Source organism: Spermophilus citellus (assembly GCF_964194105.1).
Source record: "Spermophilus citellus genome assembly, chromosome: 8".
NCBI classification, from domain to species: Eukaryota; Metazoa; Chordata; class Mammalia; order Rodentia; family Sciuridae; genus Spermophilus; species Spermophilus citellus.
This window is the reverse complement of record NC_138189.1, coordinates 153945028-153964552: the sequence shown is the minus strand read 5'-3', so window position 1 is coordinate 153964552 and position 19525 is coordinate 153945028. Positions and strand designations below refer to the sequence as shown.

Below are 19525 nucleotides of genomic sequence, written 5' to 3'. Positions count from 1 at the left end.
TACCCTGCATCTGGAGTCAAGTTCGTTGATAACCATGGCTTTGAACATCCAGTGAAGGCGATGGACTGATCAAGAAGATTGATTAAGGCAGTTTTAAAGACCACATCAGGGCTGGGGATGTGGCTCAAGCGGTAACGCGCTCGCCTGGCATGCGCGGGGCACTGGGTTTGATCCTGAGCACCACATAAAAATAAAGATGTTGTGTCCACAGAAAACTAAAAAAAATAAAATAAATATTAAAAAATCCTCTCTCTTCTCTCTCTCTTAAAAAAATAAATAAATAAAAAATAAAGTCCACGTCAGCTGGACATCTGTCAGTGGGTTAAGGACAGCGCTGACCCAGGAAGGTGCTGGCAGAGCCGCCGTCCTGCTCCCAAAGGCCACTCCAGCCAAAGCCTGCAGGAGTCTGGGACACTGGCATCAGACAGTCACAGCGCTCCAAGGCAACAGAGTCTTCTCATAAACATGACGCACCGAGGAGGGCAGTAAGAGAGTGTGCCTAACCCGCGAGCCCTTTAGACGGACGTGTCTGTGGGTGGCAGAAAGAGCGGTTTTCAGTCCCCATAAGAGAAGCCCCCTGGGGTGGGTAGGTCTCCCTTCTCTACCACTTGCTGGCCAGGGTGGATGCTGGGGGATCCAGGACACCAGAGCTCTGAGCAGGGGCCAAGGGATGGGACAGGAGTGGCAGGGGTGACCACGGGGGAGGAGTCCAGCCTGAGACCAGCAGAGGCCTGAGATGAGGCTGGGAGCGACTGACCTTGATCTCCCTGACCCCCTGGTTCAGCTGGGACTGAGGGGCTCCAGCTGCGATGGCTGGGGAAGAGAGCCCAGAGGGCAGACAGTGGTCCGCTCCGCCCCACTACACACGGGGGGCAGCAGGCCTCTGCTCCTAGCTAAGAAAGGGAGTGAATGGCAGGGGCACCCTTGGGGCTTTTCAGGGGAGCCCCTGGGAACCGAGGGGTGCCGCAGAAGAGCACCTGGCCCAGCTGGGGCCTCACATGGGGCTGTACATGCCCAAGGAAGAGCCACTTGTCCTCAATGTCCCGGAACTGTGCCCTCTGAGGACCAGGGTCGGAGGTCAGCCGACAGCGCTGGGCGGCTTTGGCATTCCTTCCCTTTGTAGGCCCAGAAAGTACCGTAACTTCACTTGTACCCTTAGTCCCCCAAAAGGACAGACACCAAGGAAGGTCGGTTTGCCTTTGTCCCCACATGGACGGGCCAAGCCAGCCACACTGGTGCTGAGCCGCGGCCTCCCCAGAACAGGGCGGAGGGATTGTACGAGGAAGACACCTCACACAGCACAGTTCCTTTGGCTTAATCTTGAATCAAGACGAGGAGCGTTTACAGCCCAAGATTTCTCACCCACTGCAGCAGGCCCCCGCCGTCAGAACGGAGCTTGTCGGGATGCACCAGACGGGCTTCCGAGGTCCTCGGGCAGGGCCTTCCTCCTCACAGGCCTGCAGTGGGCAGAGCCGGCTGCCTGGCAGCCCCTGGTGCAGGCCGGGCACCCATGCCCCAGCCAGTAGGCTGCGTGGTGCTGGTGGAAGGCACCAGGGAGCCCTCTGCTACAATGGCACCATCCCGCTGGCAGGGAGCTGCCCGACTCTCATGGATCGGGGGCGGGCGCCAGCGAGAGGCCCCGCTCCCCTTTCCAGGACCCATCATTGTCTTAATCTCTCACAGCTCTTTGGGGTCACCCGTGAACTTCCAGCTGGCCACGTGAATCCTCCGCTCGGGTTCTGAGAAGAGAGCCGACGAAGCTGAGTGGAAACATCATGGGTGGAGGGGAGTGAGCCCAGAGGAGTCAGTGGAACCCGCTCTGGGGGAAGAAAAGGTCACTTTGGGCAACAGACGTGAGTGTTAGTAAAAGTGGAAGTGTGTGCGGGCCAGCGTGTGGGAGAGAAGGTCAGGGGAAACTTGGTGGCTGCATTTATGAATGGACCCCCATGACCAGCCGGGAGTGGGGGCGGGAAAGTGCCGAGGTGTCGGGGAGTCCAGAGACGTGCCCATCAGACGTTCCACGGAGGGAGCCGCAGGGGCCTCACCGAGGCTTCATTCAGAGCTTGGGAGGTGACAGGGACTCCACGCAGAAACCAGGCAGCCCTCCCACACAGACAGCAGGGGCCGTGGCCAGCACCAGACAGAGCAGTGGGCTCCAGAGTGGGACATCTGGTGGTGGGCTCTGCTTGTCTCAAGTGTTGGAAATTAGTGTCTAAGCGTTATGTGTGTGCCTCCAAGACCCCAAATTCCAAAATTAAAAAAATAGGGTTTCTAGGAAGAGCACACACCGGCTCCTGGACGTGACCATCACGGTGCTGCCCGAGTGGAGACAGCAGGGTGTGTGTGAGGACCTCATGCCCCGGTGGGTTCTCCCGACCCGTGCTGCTGCAAAGAGCCCTGGGCCTGGGGTCAGAGGATCAGGGTGAGATGTACCTCTGCCACCATCCAGCTGTGCTTGGGCACGTGCTTAGCCCCTGGAGTGCATGTTGTCACACACACGTTTCTGCTGTGGTCCTGCCAGGGCCTGGGCTGGGTCTCATTTTCCTCCTGTGTGAACGACGCAGCCGCCCCAGATCAACCCGGGATTGAAACCATGTCACTTTTTTTTCTATTTTTTGAGCATTGTGATAGAAATCTGGGTCTTCTGATAGACACATGAACAATTACTGTTTGTTTATTGAGTTTCGGGCCATGTCCTTTCAAATAGTAGCTGTTTTAGTTTTTCTTTATTGGATATTTTTACACTGTAAAGGTGCACCCAATTTAATAAGCAAACATTAAAAGATAGAAAAAGAAAAAGCTAGTATTTTTACTCTTCCTCCTGTTCCACTCTGCTGTGATAATGAGCTGACACCACACGGCCATATTTTTCTCTGCTCCTGGGAACGTGCAGGTCTGTGGACGTGGATGTGGCTCACACAGGGTTTCCCTTGTCTTCCTTTCTGGGTGACTACAGCTGTCCTGAGCACAACCCTGCAGTCACAGGGCCACTGGCCTCTCTCTGAGCATCCCTCCAGCCTCATGCCCATGATAAGGGAGCTGGGGAGGAAGTGCAGGGGGCCCTGGGGGAGAGGGAACAGCTGCAGGCACTGCAGGGCGGGTAGGGGACAGGGTGGGCTCCGGGACTCAGGAAAGATGGCCCTTGCTCTGGGCTGAGCAGCCTGCTGGGGGCCAGGGAGAAGGCACAGGGGCACTCAGGGAGCCCCACTGAAGTGGCACAGGCCAGGGTGCTGGTGGTGCTGTGGACAGAGTGGTCCTGAGGGAGGCGAGAGGCAAGGTCGGATTCTGGTGTGCTTTGAAGTTAGCCAGTGAGCGGGGAAGCCAGAGAGAAGCCTCTCAAGAGCAGCCAGGGGCCTCTGGACTCCCAGCTGGAGAGCGCTAGGCACTGTCACTGAAACGGGAGGCCCAGGGAGGGGGAGTGGGGACAACCGCAGGAGCAGTGTGTGTGTGTGTGTGTGTGTGTGTGTGTGTGTGTTATTGTTGTTGTCTAGCACCTTAACACAATAAGGAAGCCGCCTACCCTGACCCTCAAGTCAGGTAAACTTACTCCTCCACCACAATCTGTAGTCAAAATGGTCACACTACCAAGAGCAACGCACAGATTCAGTGCAACCCCTCAAGGTACCAAAGATGTGCACAGAACTGAAAAAACAGTCCTGAAATTCATGTGGGAGAATAAGAGACCCCAAACAGTCAAACAGCTGTAGTAACAAAACAGCGTGGAATTTCGTTCAACCAGTTGTGAAGACCAGCAGAACAGAAGAGAAGGCACAGAGACAGACCTGTATACCAACAGCCGTCTGACACTTGACCAAGGTGCCAAACGTCGTGTTGTGACTTCCTAAAACACGCCTTTCTTTGAAAGTGTTGAAATGTACATTTGGACATATCCTGTGGTTTCTCCTGCACTGGGTCCCCAGGGTCTGGACTGTCTCATTTTGTATGTACAAGCGTGGCTCTTGCCTTCTGCATCCAAAAGAGAAATCTAACTCGGGTCTGTGGAGGACAGAGTGCTGGTCAGCTGGAGGAACAACTGTACCTCGGGCTGTGGATGGACCTGGGCTTGCTCCTTCTGCTCTGTCGGAGGCTTGTTTGTGGCTGTTGTTAACAGCTGGCCTTGGAAGAAGGAGGATGACAGGATCTGGAAATTGTTCACAAGTGCAGAGACAAACAGCCCAGCTCTGTGGAAACCATGACCAGGGACGCAGGGAGCCCTGGAGCGTGGGCAGGGGAAAGCAGAATGGCCGCGTCACACAGAGCCACTCACCAGGGAGTGGGGGCGGCCGGGGTTCTGCCACAGGTGGGCACACCGATGCCACCGACGCGTGACTTACACTACGCCGTGTCAGGGACGAGGCTCCTAGCCCTTGGTGGTGCTGTGTCTTCCAGTCTCCCTTGTTCCCTTGGCTGGCGATTTAAGGTGGTCTGTTTAAGTGTCCCGACACCCAGTCAGGGTGCTGTGAGTGAGGGCACAGCGGCAGCCAGCTGCAGGCGTAGGCACAGTGGCCACGGGAAGCAGGGGCAGTCTAGGCCAGGAGGCCACGCTGGGTGTGCAGCAGTGAAGACACCCTGGACCTCGGCCCCTGGTTCCTAGCACAGAGCTCCCCATGCCTTGGGATTCCCGAGGGGTAGAGCTGTCCCTTTGTCATTTGTACAACCACACCTAAGTTCATGGTAATGGGTGACCAGAAAGACTAGAGCTCTGAGGAGGGAGAGCCAGCCCTGGCCCATACCCTCAGGAGTTCTCGTAGACCTGGAGGGTGCCAGCAGAGCTCCCGGTGCATGAAGCTGAGTGCGTAGAGGACCACAGAGTGCCAGTGTCCCCCCCCTCCTGTGCACCCCCTTCCTCTGGCTGTGTCTGAGCTGGTCCTCTACAAAGAGACAGTGCATGGCAGGGTTTCCTGCATTAGGCAGGTTGTTCTAGCACATTCCCAGGCCCGGGCAGGAGCTGAGGGAGCCCAGGTGCATAGGCAATTGGTCAGGAGCGGGGTGGTCCCTTGGCCTGCAGCTGGCATCTCAGTGGGGCACCCTGTGGGGCTGAGCCTGCCCCGTGGGGTCTAAACTCACTCCTGAGAGTGCGAGAGCTAAGCTGAACCTCTGATTTCCAGCTGACAGTGGAGAGCTATCGGGGAACCCACACATCTGTCATCAGGAGGAAGATGCCTGCCTGTGATCAGCAGGCAGCCCTGCACGTGGGAGGGCTGGTGAGCCCCGAGGACAGAGCTCCAGGTGAGCCGCGCCACTCAGGCTAGCAAAGCCATGACCAGAGGTGCACACTGCAGCCTAAATGACCACAGAAGATTCAAGGGCCTCCCCCTCCGACTCCTGGGGGGAGATAAATATCAATTATATACTCTTATTACATAATTTATATGCACCTATCCAACAAATATCTATTGAAGTTTACTATGGACCAAGGACTGTTCTAGGCGATTTTTATATTATATTTCTTATAAAAAAAGAAGTCAGGAGCACATTTTGGGGTAACATGTACAGTGATACCTACTTCTACATGACTTCTAAGAGAAAATTATTGAAATTTGGGCATTTTTAGGGGAAGTCATTTCCTACACAGCATTTTAAACATCCATGTGGTAGCTGAGCACTTACCACATGTCAGGGGGTCTGTATGCATCTCCTTATCTAACCCTAACAACTATTTTTATCCCTAACCAAAGGATGAAAAATGAAGTTTTAGAAGTATTAAGTGACTTACAAAGTATGCTTTGACCTAGGTGGTCTGACTCAAGGAACCCCTCTTAGCCCCTGCATGATTTAGGGGGGTTCTGGGCAGAGTGGAGGCCCACTTCCCTGGAATAAATGAGAACTTGAGCTACCAGGTGTGGAAAGGCGGGTGTCAGTGTCCCAAGCCACCCAAGAACAGGGACTTCACCGTCTTCCAATGAACCACTGAACAACGAAGAAAGGAAAGACCTCCGCTACAGAGAGATGAAATCAGTCCTGCGCCAGAGCCCTTCTTCATCGTCTTGAGTAAAACTTGGGGGGGACCCTGTCCCTGAAGGGAGGTACTCTTGTTCTTCTGGGGATACCTGCCAACGTACTGTGTGGACTCAGAGACAGTAACAGATGACCAAACCAGCCTCTGGCAAGCACCTCCCGTGTCCTGACACACCAACAGGAAGAGCAGGTAAGTCCTTACTAGACACCTTAGGAGTCCCCATCTGTCTGGGCCACATTAGGAAACACAGAGACTGGGTGGTCCACACCAGGAGGTGGCTCCTTGCAGTACTGGAGGCTGATTCCCAGGGTGGGGTGCCGGTGGGTAGCTTTCTGAAGCCTCTCCTCTTGGTCTGCAGACATCTGCCAGCCTGCCCTGAGCTGGAGGGAGGGCAGCAGGCCCCTGGGCCTCCCTAGCTCCACATGCAGCCCCCCTGGGGCTAGAAGTCCCACATATGAATTAGGGTGGCACAGTTCAGGTCATAGAAATAGGGGACACAACACTTCCAATTGTAATCCCGAACCAACAGGGCCAGATTCGTCAAGTGTGCTGCAGCCGCATCTGCTGAGGATGCCGTTAAGAGGAGTGGACGGCGGCCTCCAGGTGAGGAGCAGGAAGACCTCTCCAGAGAGAGGGGGGCTCTGCATCCTGGAGGCAGGCCAGCGGGAGTGTCCCGCGACAGCACGGCTTCCTTCAGGGTGATCTGAGGTCAGCCACACATTGATCACAGATGCTGTGGGCAGGGCTTCATCTCTCAGCTTTTGTGTTCATTTGCAAATATCCATAAGACGAAAGTTTTTATGAAGAATCAACTAAATACTGGGGGGAGTGGGAAAGCCCCATTCTCAGGGGGAGATGGTCAGAACACCTCTGGGGACTGGCTCCAAGAACCAAGTCTGGGGACACAAGGCTACTGTGTCCCCAAGAACTGTGGAGAGCCCAGGACAGTGCCCTGCTCTGGGGATGACGACAGGGACACTAGGGGTGAATGAGACTCCTGTGTCGGGCAAAGGACTTCACTGCTCAGAGTACCCATGTGTGTGGACACGCTGGGGTGGCTGGTCGCACCACAGTCCCACAGCGACAAAGAGAGCCAGAGAGCCAGGCACTGGCAGTGTCCTGGGTGGCCCACAGGAGAGGAGCTCCCACCCAGGGGAGTGAACCTGTCTACTCAAGGGCACAGGGACCCGGGCTTCCAAGTGTTAGCCGCTGTGCCCTGAAGTACAGAAGCAGGGACTTCTTTAAAGATGTGGGTTTATCAATCCCTTTAAAGACAGTTCAGAGCAAAGATAGCCAGTACCTGTGCCCGGAAGACGGGCACAAGTGGAGAGACTGGGAGAACCGTCTTCATGGCACCGGTGGAGGAGTGGGCACGGGGAGGGCGACAGCCCCGGGGAGTCTTGGTGGGTAAGTTCAGAAGAAAGCAAGCTGCAGATGGAGCCTTCCAGAAACAGACGCAGAGGAACATCAACCTCAAAATAACCGCTGCCAAAGAAACAGCATTCGTCTCTGCCTGCAGAGGAAGATGCTCTCAAACTGAGAAACTCACAAGACACCCCCTTCAAAGCCACACAGAAACAGCATCTCCACCCAGGAAAACGTGATACCTCAAATCATTATAAATGACATAAAAAACAACTATGAGAAGACATGATATATAAGAATCAAGATTTCAGTAAATGAAAATATTCTCTAAGACATCAAACATGAAGCAAAGGAAAGCTACAGTAACACTCTCACTCCTGAGCAGTCAAGGTCTCCAGATAAGCACTAAACATAAAGGAGCCTCTCAAATCATCAAAAAACAAAAAGCCAAACTCCAAGTGAATTATGCAAAAGCAACAAAATAAAAAAAATAGACAAGTGGGAATATATAAATCTGAAACTCGACTGTACAGCAATGAAACAAACAGCACAGTAAGAGACAACCTACAGAACAGGAGGAAATGTTTGCAAACGTACATCTGGAAAGGAGTTAACACCCCAAATATATAAAGAACTCAAACAACTAATAGCAGGAAAACAATTAACCCCATTAAAACAGGCAGAGACCTGAACAGACAGTACTTAAAAGAAGACATACAAATAAATGGTCATCAGGTAAATAAGAAAAAAAGGGGGGCTTAACATCACCAGCCTTCAGGGAAATGCAAATCAAAACCCCAGGAGAAACCACCTTCCTTAAGAGAATGGCTGCTCCCCAAGACCCAAAGCAGGTGAGAATCAGCACAGCTAGAAGTCAGCTCAGAGCTGCCTCGGGAAGCTGAAAGTAGAGGGGTCTCCTAATCAGCTACACAGCAGGGATGTCAGGGTACACATCAGCACGCCAAAGAGACTCCCGGGCCCCCATGTTGTCCTGGCACAGCACACGGCAGCCCAGCATAGAGCCCACCACGGGCTCACCATGGACGTGTGGCCAATGGACATGGGGCCCCCACACAGCAGGGAACACACCTCGGCCACGAGGGATGAACCCTGCTTAAGCCAAGAGTGTAAGCGGGTGTAACTCGACTACTTGACCAACAAGATTTCATCGAGGTTTCAAAGCAAACCCCGGATCTGTCAAGAACGAAAGAGACACCCCAACAAACCTATTCAGACAAGCTAAACATTGGACTGGGCTGAGGCACTTCCAACAAACGCCAAGAAGAAGCAGGGCAAGGCCGATGCAGCAGAACCCAGGTGCACACACTCAGTGAGACCCGCGAACCCTGAAGCTAACTGGAAACGACACCCTGATGAGTCACCATGTCCCGGGCCAGGAACTCCGAGGCCTCAGAAAACACTGAGTCAGAAGACACACACTTAGTTTCGCTTACAAAATAAGTCTTAAATTTCATCTTGCTTTGCTGTTTCCGTAATAAGCAGGTAACATATCAAGAAGGAATGCAGAGCCTATGGATTCACTCTTTTTTCTTGATGCTCTTTTAAAACTCCAAGAAATGAATGTTGTAGACCATTCTTAACCCACAAGGGCAAAGAGGGTTGGAGAGCAAACAGCAGTGGAGGAGATTTTTTAAACCAGCTTTTAGAAGAAGAAAAGCAGAAGTGGAATTGACTTGGTGAAGCAGAGGAAGTTAAACCGAGCTTAGAGAACCACCGGGCAGGAAGGACAGTTTGCCCTGAAAGTCTGGGAGGGAGCCGCTGAGCTCCTGGGCTGGGGTCTGCCCAGCCCACCAACATGCCCCGGCTCACATAACCCAGGAAAACACAGAATCAAAGGTGGGAGCACGTTGCCCTGCGCAGACAGAGTGCTGTCCATGTCTGGGAAAGGAAGTGCAGTCAAGCACCAGCCACCGAGCTGGAGAGTCTCCGAGAGCTGAGGTCTCCGGAGCAGAAGGAAAGAGGAGCCAAGGTGCAGACCACCAGGCTCCGACTCTGGAGCATCGACCTCCTGAGACCTCCTCTCACGTGACCCACAGCCAGGTGTGGCCAGACGCTGAGCCTGTCGGGAAGCAGAAACCTGGGCCCCAGGGGAGGACTGGCTGGGAGCAGGGGCCGCGCAGACTGTATGCAGCCAGCTGCACTGGCCAGCTGTGCTCCTCCCGTTTGTTGTAAGTACCCACGGTCAGTCCTGTGTCTCCAGGACCAGAAACTGCAGAACAGCCAAAGAGAGCCAAAGATCAGACATTCTGAGATGGTCAAGAAAGTTCTAGGCAAACAAAGCTACAGTGCAGGCCGCAGGGTAAGAAGCCAGGCCAGAGAGGGCAGAGCCAGACCCAGAAAGTGAGGCTGTTAGAGAAAAAGTGACTGTTGAGAGGGGATGGGCCAGACAATTCCACAGAGAGTGCATTTGGTGTGGTGACAGAGCACCAGGAAGCAGTGACTGGAGTTGTGACTCTCACCTTCAGAGGGAGAGACATTCACTGCTAGGAAGAGATTGACCAGAGGAAGTTCTGCGTTCAACAGTGAGTGATGTTGGAGCAATGGTCCTCCCCAGAGGGAGGAACCCTGGTGCTCCGTCCTGCTGGGAAAGGCAGGGACAGCTTTCAATACGTCCACCAAGATGAAGCTTTAGGATTTACCCTAAGGAACCAAATGTACACAGGCCCAAAGATGTGATGTGAGCACGTTTGTTAGTATCAGAATAGTAATGGTAATAGTAAGGGAATGCAACCTGAAGGTCTCAGATCAACATTGAGACTGCTAGACAATGGAATACCATAAAAATATTTACTTAAGAAAATATTCACAATGCTCCTACTTCTAAAAACTGTTCAAAAATGGGACTACTGTATTATTTTTAAAGACAACAGAGAGACAGAGACCCGAAAAATTCTCTCAGTAATATTGGGAGGTAGGATTAAACTGGAGTTGTATTTTCTTTTTTCTTGTCTACTTTGCAAACCCCAAAGCCTTCTGTATATATGCACTAGCTCTTAAAGCTGCCACAAACAGAAGGAACAGACTCTTCTAAATCCATAATTAGAAAATAAAAACTGCATTCAAGAGAGAAAGGCAAGAAGACAGGAAGAGGGCAAGGTGCCGGGGTAATTTGGGATGGTGGGAGCAGCGCTCTGCATAACCCAGGGCCCAGCACAGGTGAGTGGCCACTCACCTGTCCTCCCAGCCAGTATCTTGACCAACTTGCCACTCCCTGTGGTTCCTACCAGAGCAGCCGCCTGACCCACAGGTCAGACATGGGAGCAAGCGCGAGCCGCCTTCTGAGGTTTGTTTTCTTAGCTGGCAGCCTCCTGTAGATCTAGACCTAAGTGTGCGAGGGCTTTCCCAGCTCTGTGGAACCAGGCACCAGGGGAGGGCCACACTCAGGGTTACAACAGGGGACCCAGGGTGACACCCATCGGTGTTTTGTTGCTGATGTGCATATTTAACGTCCCTGTCTGTGATCAGGGCTCAGCCAACTGCTGGGCCACAAAATAATGACATCGTGACACAGCACAGAGAAAAGGACATGAAGGAAGGAAACCACCGAGTGGTCTCAACCTTAAAATGGATTTTATTTTGTGTTTTAATCTGCTAGCGTTCTCTGTGACAATCTAAAATACCAATCTGGTGATGAAAGGGAAGAAAGGAACCTTCGTGTAAGAACAAGCACATGACCAGGTCTGGAGGAGGGAGAGTCTCCAGCAGAGATGTTCCCCAGGTGTGACGTGGAAAGAGCTGCTGTCATGCAGCTGGCTTGGAAAGTGGGGCGATGTGGGTTTAAGAAATTACAGTCCTTTCTAACAAAGCAGAATATTCAGAACATGGGGCAATGAGTAGAGTCTTAGGTTCATGTAGGAAAAACTAAAAAGCGATACGAATTCCTACAAGGAGGAATGAAAAATGTATTTCAAACAGATCCCCAGCATGCCCACCTCCTCCCTGAGAGCCCACATCTGAGCAGACACACCTGCTGAAGGCACACGCGAGTTAGACCGCATATCCAGGGAAGCCAGCAGACACAAAGAGCCCAGGTCACCGAGATTATATCGGAATTTCGATTTATGTGAAGGAGTAAAAGAGAAAAGATCCCCACCAACAGCAGATTGGATTCCCAAACTCGAATGTCCGCCTCTTTGCTCTGTTGGTGTATTCGGGGGACTTCCTGTCAGAGAAGCCGAGGGAGCTCTGAGCTTGGTGTTTCCACAGTGCCCTGGAGGTGGGAATTTTGCCCTGACGGCTGGAATTCTGCAAAGGCAGCCTCTTCCACATGGTAGTCAGCTCTGCACCTTCTCGAGCTCAAGCCACAGAAGCCGAGCCTGGCCCCAAGGCAGCAGGTGGGTGAGGGCCAAGCTCACCCAGGCTGGGGGAGCATCAGCACTCCCCCGGCCTTCTGCAGAAGGGAAGCCTCATGCCAGCCACACCCACAGCGACCCCACCCCTGGGGTCAGCTGCATGCCCCCCAGGAAGCCCACAGGCCAGCCTGCAGGTGCAGCAGGTGACCACAGGGACAGCAGTGGTCTCTCCAGGTAGGTGGCAAGTTCTGGGGAAATTGGTGCTCTTTTCTACAGTGACCCCCAAATGCCGCCTGGGCCAGACACAAGCTCTACCAGTGATGTGGCTCTGCACCCCAGAGCTGGACACACGCGGGCTGTTAAAGATGGGAACACAAGGGTCTCCACAGGGCCCTGACCTGCTAGGGCCTTGTGTGGAGGCTGAGCCTCAGACTGTGCCCTGGTGCCATCTGCCTGACAGTGACTGCCACCTGGAAGCAGGGGTTTCCCCAAGCCCCTTGTTGTGGATCTCTGCATCAGTCACCCACAGAAAGATCATTTCCCTTCACTGGCTACACGCGGACACCCAGCTGAGAGGCTACTTTCTTAGTGTGGAAAGAGAAGGAGTTTAATAGACTGACCCCCAGAAGCCCAATGTGACTTTACTAATTTGAAGAAATACTTTCTGAAAAAGTGACAAATTTTAATTGCAAGCAAATAAATTAGTAAATTTCATGAAAAATCATGCTGATCTATGTGTCATCAACTAGATTTATTCAGCTCTTTAAAATAGATTTCTTTTTGACCAAACAAACACCAATAAAATCATTTTCTCTGTGACGTAGGCAGGAACTATGTACAAGGCCCCTTACTCTGCCTTTCGGGGACAGTTTAATTCCTGGTCAGGTAAGATAGGGATTAACCATAAAGAGGGCCAAAGAAGTGTAAAATTGCTCATGATATCTATAAAGAGTCCAGTGTCACTGTCCCTTACCACATGAACCTCTGCCTGTCACCCCATCAATGTCCTCACATTTCTTTTCCATTTATGAGCAAAAAAAAGGACCTTCCAGGGACTTTGAACAGGCAGCAGCTGCCTGGCTGCTGGGTGCTGCACCCGGGAGGGAGTGTGCTGTCCTGGGAGCAGAACGCCCTGCTGTCCGGTCCCTCCCCCCCACACACACACAAGGTTCCCTTGCTGTGAAGGTATGAATGTGATGACAATGTGCTCCTCCTGGTTCTGAAACCCAGGGTGCTCTGCCAGAGACCAATGGTGGGTGTCCCTGTGCTGGGCCCTGAGGGGGGGGGGGACTGGAGGGGGAGCAGGTGTGAGCCAGGTGAAGGGCGCCTAGAGCCAGACATTCCATCCCTACAGCTGCAGCACCACTCACCCTCAGAGAGGGCTTGAGGACATGGGGGGAGGACAGAGCAGCCCCAGCCCTGTGGAAACAGCGCCTGCCTCCTCCCCCCACCTACCTCCTCCCCCCTCCTCCCCCTCCCCCTCCCCCCTCCTCCTCTGCCTGCCTTCTCCCCCCTCCTCCCCCCTCCTCCCCCTCCCCCTCCCTCTCCCCCCTCCTCCCTCCTTTGCTCCTTCTGTCCTCCCTTTGCTTTTATTGTCCCTCCTGCCCCAGAGGTCCCTGCTGTCTCTCACTGTCACCTCCTCCTGTAGGGTAAGTTCACACTGCCTCTCACAGCAGATCCCGCAGCTATGCTCTGGCCCTGCTCCCTGAGACCTGCTGAGCAGGCAGGGCAGGTGCGCTGGGAGCCCTCACTGGGGAAAGAGCAGCAGGTGGTGAGGGGCATGCCTGCAGTTAGGGGCACAGCCCTAGCTGCAGTGCGGGATGTCAGTGGTTGAGCGGAGGAAATCGTACCCTCACAGTGCCCCCCTAGCCACCCATTTAAACATTGTTGCTATTGTCAGTCTTTGTTCAAAATTCCTGCAGGCTGCCTTGCCCACAGTCTGGACCTTCTTCCTGGAGTATAGTGGGCCACTTTCCTGAGCCTTCACATGGACCCAGACCTGAGAGTGCCCTTACACCCACGGCCTGAGAACCCTTGTGTGAGAAAGGCTGATTTAGAACAGGGGTCTTGCTGGACGCTGTGTCACACGACAGGAATCCCAGCTCGGGAGGCTGAGGCAGGAGGATCACAAGTTCAAGGCCAGCCTCAGCAACTTAGCTAGGCCCTAAGCAACTTAGTGAGACCTGATCTCAAAATTAAAAAATAAATAAAAAGGGCTGAGGATTGACTTGGTGGTTTAGAACCCCTGGGTTCAATTCCTGATTATCCCTGCCCCCCAAAAAAGAACAGGAGTCTTGGTATTTCCTGGACTATTTTTAACTTGAAAGGGCAGGCTCCCTGCTCTGGTGCTTAGGTACATACTCTGCTCTGCACCTCTGAGTGCCAGTGCAGGGGGAGAGGGCCCGGCCTCTCCGACCTTCAGCAAGCAGCTGCGGCCCTCAAAGGTGCCAAGTGAGGTGCAGAGGACAGCTCTCCAGGCCAGCGACAGGGCACGGCTTGAGGGCAAGCTTGCCTGCTGCCCACACAAGCAGAGTGGCCGAGGAAGGCAGTGCTTGATGAGCACTTAGGAACCTTCATCCTCTACCTGAGCGAAGGACCAGGCCAACAGGAGAACATCACAGCTACTCCTCATCTGATTGGTGAGTAGAGTGTTTCCTTGGAGAAATTTACACCCTTGACGAGGAATCACGCCAAGTACCAAAGCTCATCGATGAAAATTGACAAATACTTTAAAAATCAGATACTTGCACAGCCCACCATGCTTCTCGTCCTTGGATGGCGATGAAAGAAAACATGCCAACAGTCCAACAACGGTCACCGTCTGCCTCCGAGCTACTTCCCCAGGCCCTCCCCTGTGTGCTAGGAGAACCAGAACTTGGTCAGCAAGCAGAGCCGTTCTGATTAGACCACTGCGTTACGGGCGCATGACCTCCAAGTGAAACGCACGATTACCTCTCAGAATCCTCAGGCTGGTGGGTGAGCATGACCAGCTTCTTGTCTTGGTTCTCTGCTTACAGGCCGTCCACATGGAGTCTAAAAGAAAAACGATACCAAGGGTGTGAGGCTCAGACGTGCCTCAGGACAGACGCGGGCAGTCGCGGGGAGCAAGCCACCTGCTCGGAGCTTTCCATGCAGGGCCATGTCTTTATTCTCCTCCTGAAGAGGACCACCACAGATTTGCCTTCTGCCTGGTTTCAACCAAGGACCAAACACCGAGAATAAACACAGAGGTCTTGCAGCTGGGGAAGAGTCTGTGACAGGGAGAGATTGACCAGGGTCAACCAGAGGAGAGCTGGGCCCGCAGTGTGCAGGACATGAACTGTGACGGCTGTCAGAGTGACGTCTGAGGGGAGTCAGCCGGGTCCAGCAGAGCTCACCAGGTGTGCCCAACCACCAGGTGTGCCCAACCACCAACTGCACCCAGAGCCCAGCTTTTCCCCAAGGGGCGTTAGCAATCCTCTCCATGGCTCAAGATAACAGGAGAGCTGGGAATGTGACCAAGAAAAGAAAAACTGGGAGAAAACCATGCTCAGACACAGAGTCTTCTATTTCCTTTTTTTTTTTCTATTTAATATTGAGACTTAAGCACAAAACTGTGGTCCAGCATTACACAGCCGGCGTCGTACCTCAGAGGGTTCACAGTGGGATCTTGAGGTGGAAGAATTTGAAGATTTGTATATGTTTTAGAAGCCAATTCCTGCAGGCAGTCAACACATTCTAAGTGCATCTGGAAACGTGCAATTGCTGTGATCCATTAGAAAATCTAGGGGTCGAGTCTATGGGAGATATGCAGCCAGTTTGAGTTGTATGAGTTTCTGTTGAATTGTAAGAACAACCAAAAAAAAAGTTTGTTTGTTAAAATGCTCCAAGAAGGATCCGTCCGGGTGTCGGCAAGCTGGTGGATGTCCATTCTGTTCTCAGCTGTGACAGTTGTTTAAATCATCTGTTTACCACCAGGGTAGCCAGTTTCTGCATGAAAGCGGATGCCCCCAGGACTGTAGAGCAACAGGACCACCAAGGGTGCAGGACCCCACGGCGGTGCCTGCCTGCTCTGGAAGGCACGGACACCTCGCGCCGCCTGGCGGAGAGGGCCTTGCCAAGAGGGCCTGCCTGCAACTTCTGGGAGCCGAGCTCCTGTGTGCACTAATAAAGTAGATGAGCGGTGAGTGGTCAAAGGGGTCCGTAACTAGTTCACTGAGTCACCCAAGAATCATAGCACCACACTTTACAAGAGAGGAGACAGGGGCCCAGGGGAGACAAAGGACCTGGAAAACCCACTGCCCAGCCCTGTGACTACTGGGCCTCGATTTCCTGCTGTCCCCTGATTAGACATGGCACAGATGAGATTTTCAGTCTGAAATAAAGTTAGATCTATTTTAGTACCAATTTTTAAAAGTAATATATAAAACTTTTACATCTCACATGAAATATATTTTACATCACACATGAAACCTCGTAAAAATATATTTCTTAGGGAATAACATTGTATCATTTGAACTCTGATGGTCGCAAACAAAGTGGCATGGGGAAGGAGCTACGCAGATGGGAGGCTTTACAGTTGACCTTCTGAGGCACTGGGAACACACAGGTGCATGTGGTCTGGGAGCAACATTCTGACACATTCTATTCTATTCTATTCTATTCTATTCTATTCTATTCTATTCTATTCTATTCTATTCTATTTCATTTCTAAGTAGCCTTTTGATAGCTGGAATTTCACATTAATTTTTCTATCCAGGAAGCAAAAATATCATTGAGAAGTAACCAGAAGCCAGAATTCATTAGTTATCGATTTCCACCACGAGTCTTTCCATTTCTACCACCTACAGGGTGCTTTTTCCAACTGAACAGTAGAGCAAAGGGGATTATCAGAAAACAACTCTTCAATCAGAGGCCTTGACCTTTCAAATGGAGCAAATAAATAAAACCAGGCTGAGCCTGAGGACCAGGGTCTTCTCAACACCAGGGCTTCTTCTTTTTTTTTAGAAGTCTTGTGGAATTTAACAAGTTTTCTCTACCTCTCTGAACTTCATCTCTGTTAGTTATGAGTCAAGGCGACATTAAGCCACGAGATGAGGAATTCTCTCCCCACCCTCTCACTCAGCCAAGAAGCACAGAAGCAGCCTCCTGGGAGCTCAGGAACTTCATGACCCCCTATGGCTGGCGTGGGACAGGGGACAGGCTGCAGCAGGGCACCTGATCCAAGCAGCCAGGAAGTCCCGGGTCAGCACGGCCACCTGGCTCTGGGAGCCAGCACTTACCCTCTGTTTGTCAGTTTCTGGTTGCTGTGACCAAAACACCTGACAAGAGTGATTCACAGGAGGAAGGGTTTATTTGGACTCATGGTTCAGAGGTGCTGGTCCACAGACAGCTGATTCCATTGCTCTGGGCTCAGGGGGCACCGAGCATCGTGAGGGAAGGGCCCAGTGGAGGGAAGCTGCTCCCCTCACGGCAGAGTCAGGAAGCAGAGGGGGAAGGGGCACCTCCCAGGACGCGCCCCGGTGGTCCGCCCCAGCTGTGGTCCACCCCAGCCACGTGAGCCTGCCCGCGGTTACCACCCGGGGCGGGCTGATGAGGTCACAGCTCTCAGGGTGCCATCTTCTCCCTTCAGAACACCCTGCATTAACAGGGGGCTTCAGAGGACACCCACATCTGAGCCCTGGCACCCTCCACCGCGGCCCAGTAACTCTCCTCTAATGTAGCTCAACGTTTTGACTTGCTAAACAGACCCTAAATGGAGCAACCCAGCCAGACACAGAAGATGGTGCACGTTCACAGCACAGGTGAGAAGCCGCCGGGGAAGGGGAGCGGCTGCCTGGCCTTCGGACCTTCGCTGCTCCAGGTGGACACTCATCTCCCGAAGGACTGCCGTTCAGGTGGTCAGCTCCTCTGCTTAGTCAGGGCCAACTGCCTGCCTGCAGTGCTCTCTGTTAGCCTTTAGGTCACCAGCAACCGGCCTGCTTTGCCCTCATGTCCACGACCTCCCTCCCCTGCCTTGCAGGGCCTCTGGGAAGCCATCTTTTGCCCAGATCTGCTCATGTGTGCAGTTCCCAGAGCTCTGGACCACTGTGTGTATCCCCCTTTCTAGGAGCCATGACCACAGTGCCCTGCTCTATGCCAACAACCTGCCACCCACCAAATGCTGAGATCCTTCTTCTAAAGTGATTTCCAGAATCAGGCCCATGTCTTAAAACATCTGAAAAGGTCTAACTGATCTGATTAGAGTTTGGTGAACCCAGGAAGAAAGTCAAGCTCTGCGACATCAGTTGGTGTAAGAAAGATCGGGGTGAAATGGTGGGGCTGGCCTCTTCTCTTTATAAAGAAAATGTTTAATAATGCTACAACCCGGACGTGGCCAGCATGGCGGCATAGACCACAGGCGCTTTGAACTGATGTTTTCAGGGTCTCCAGGGCTGACTCGCAGACTCTGTCTCTGACTGGAAACACTTGCCCCTGTCCTTCAATCTGGTGGTAGAAATCCCAGATGTGGGATTATAAACTGCTTATTAAGCATGTTCTTTTGCACATCTACAGATGCCAAGCAGGGCCGCAGTTAACGCAGGCTCAGAAGTGGGAATGCCCAGGACCATCCTGGCCCATCTGTCTCCTAACTGGGGAGACCGCAGGCCTTCTGTGCTGCTCCCTCTGAGATGTGGATAATAATTGTACCTGTCTCATCTGACTATAATGAGTCCTGAGCATAGAGTTTTAGATTATATTGTTTTATTTTTAAGTATTTTGGTGGATTATAGTGTTTTATTTTTGCCCTTTTTATATCAATCAAATTTGAAAACCAAAGGATTGACATTTTATTTACGGTTGTTTTATAATTCCATCTTCCTGGGAAGGCAAGGGTAAACTGCGACGACTCTGAGAATCATGAGACTCATGTTAGAGCCCGGGTGGCCGGCAGCATCCCCTGGGGAAAGGCACAGGCTGTCTGTCGGCCCACTTTCCTCTGTCCCCCTCCCCTGTCCACTGTTCCTTTACACAGTGAAGTCCTGGGGTGCTGAAGAAGCAGCTGTCACCTTCTGTTTAACTTAACAAGAGATGCCTTGGGGTCTTGGGTGGGTTTCAGCACATCAGTGAAGATCGTAAGTAGTTTGATTGCTTAAGCAGAAATTTACACAATCCACAGAAAATCGAACAACCCAGCTTTAGGGGACAGACTTATTTAGGAAGTAAACCAGATGGTAAGAGCCGCCTGCCATTCCTGGGGACAGCTTTCTGAATCTGGGATTTCTACCACCAGATTGAAGGACAGGGACAAGTGTTTCCAGTCAGAGACAAAGTCTGCGAGTCAGCCATGCAGACCCTGAAAGCATCATGTTCAAGCGCCTGTGGTCTACGCCGCCGTGCTGGCCACATCCGGGTGGTGGCACTGGATCCTGTGCAGGCCCATCCGAGGGGTGAAGCCACCAGGCAGGAGCCCTGAGGCTGACAGGTGGTTGATCCGGTGACACACTTCCGTCCATGGCACCCAAGGTGGAGCTCAGGACACCGACCCAGGAACTGTCTCGCTCCCGTACCTGCTGTCACCAGTTCAAATCAAATGTTAACCAGATGGACGTATTTCAGACGGAAAGCACTTGGTAACCGGTAAGCCATTATCAAAATCACCATCCCTGTTGTTAACCAGATGGACGTATTTCAGACGGAAAGCACTTGGTAACCGGTAAGCCATTATCAAAAACACCATCCCTGTTGTGTGTACACGTGTGATAACCAACAAAGATTCTGTAAGAGCATATGTGAAAATGCACTATGTACCTTCACATTCACACACTTACACACACAAAGCCCTTATACTGATTTTTTGAAAATGATATTTCGGTATTTAAGAATACACAAAAGCTTTCTTGTTGATCACATAAGAGAACTGTTGGTA

At 52.4% G+C, this 19525-nt stretch overlaps 1 protein-coding gene across 1 annotated transcript in view; it reads right to left on the bottom strand.

Annotated features, from left to right (window-relative positions):
- TNIP3 (TNFAIP3 interacting protein 3) overlaps positions 1-14634 on the bottom strand; it is a 53626-nt gene extending 38992 nt beyond the window's left edge. The window contains exon 1 of the mRNA XM_081304145.1: positions 14590-14634. The gene's annotated coding sequence lies outside the window, so the exon portion shown is untranslated. The remainder of the gene's footprint in view (positions 1-14589) is intronic.
- Between the last annotated feature and the right edge of the window lie 4891 nt (positions 14635-19525).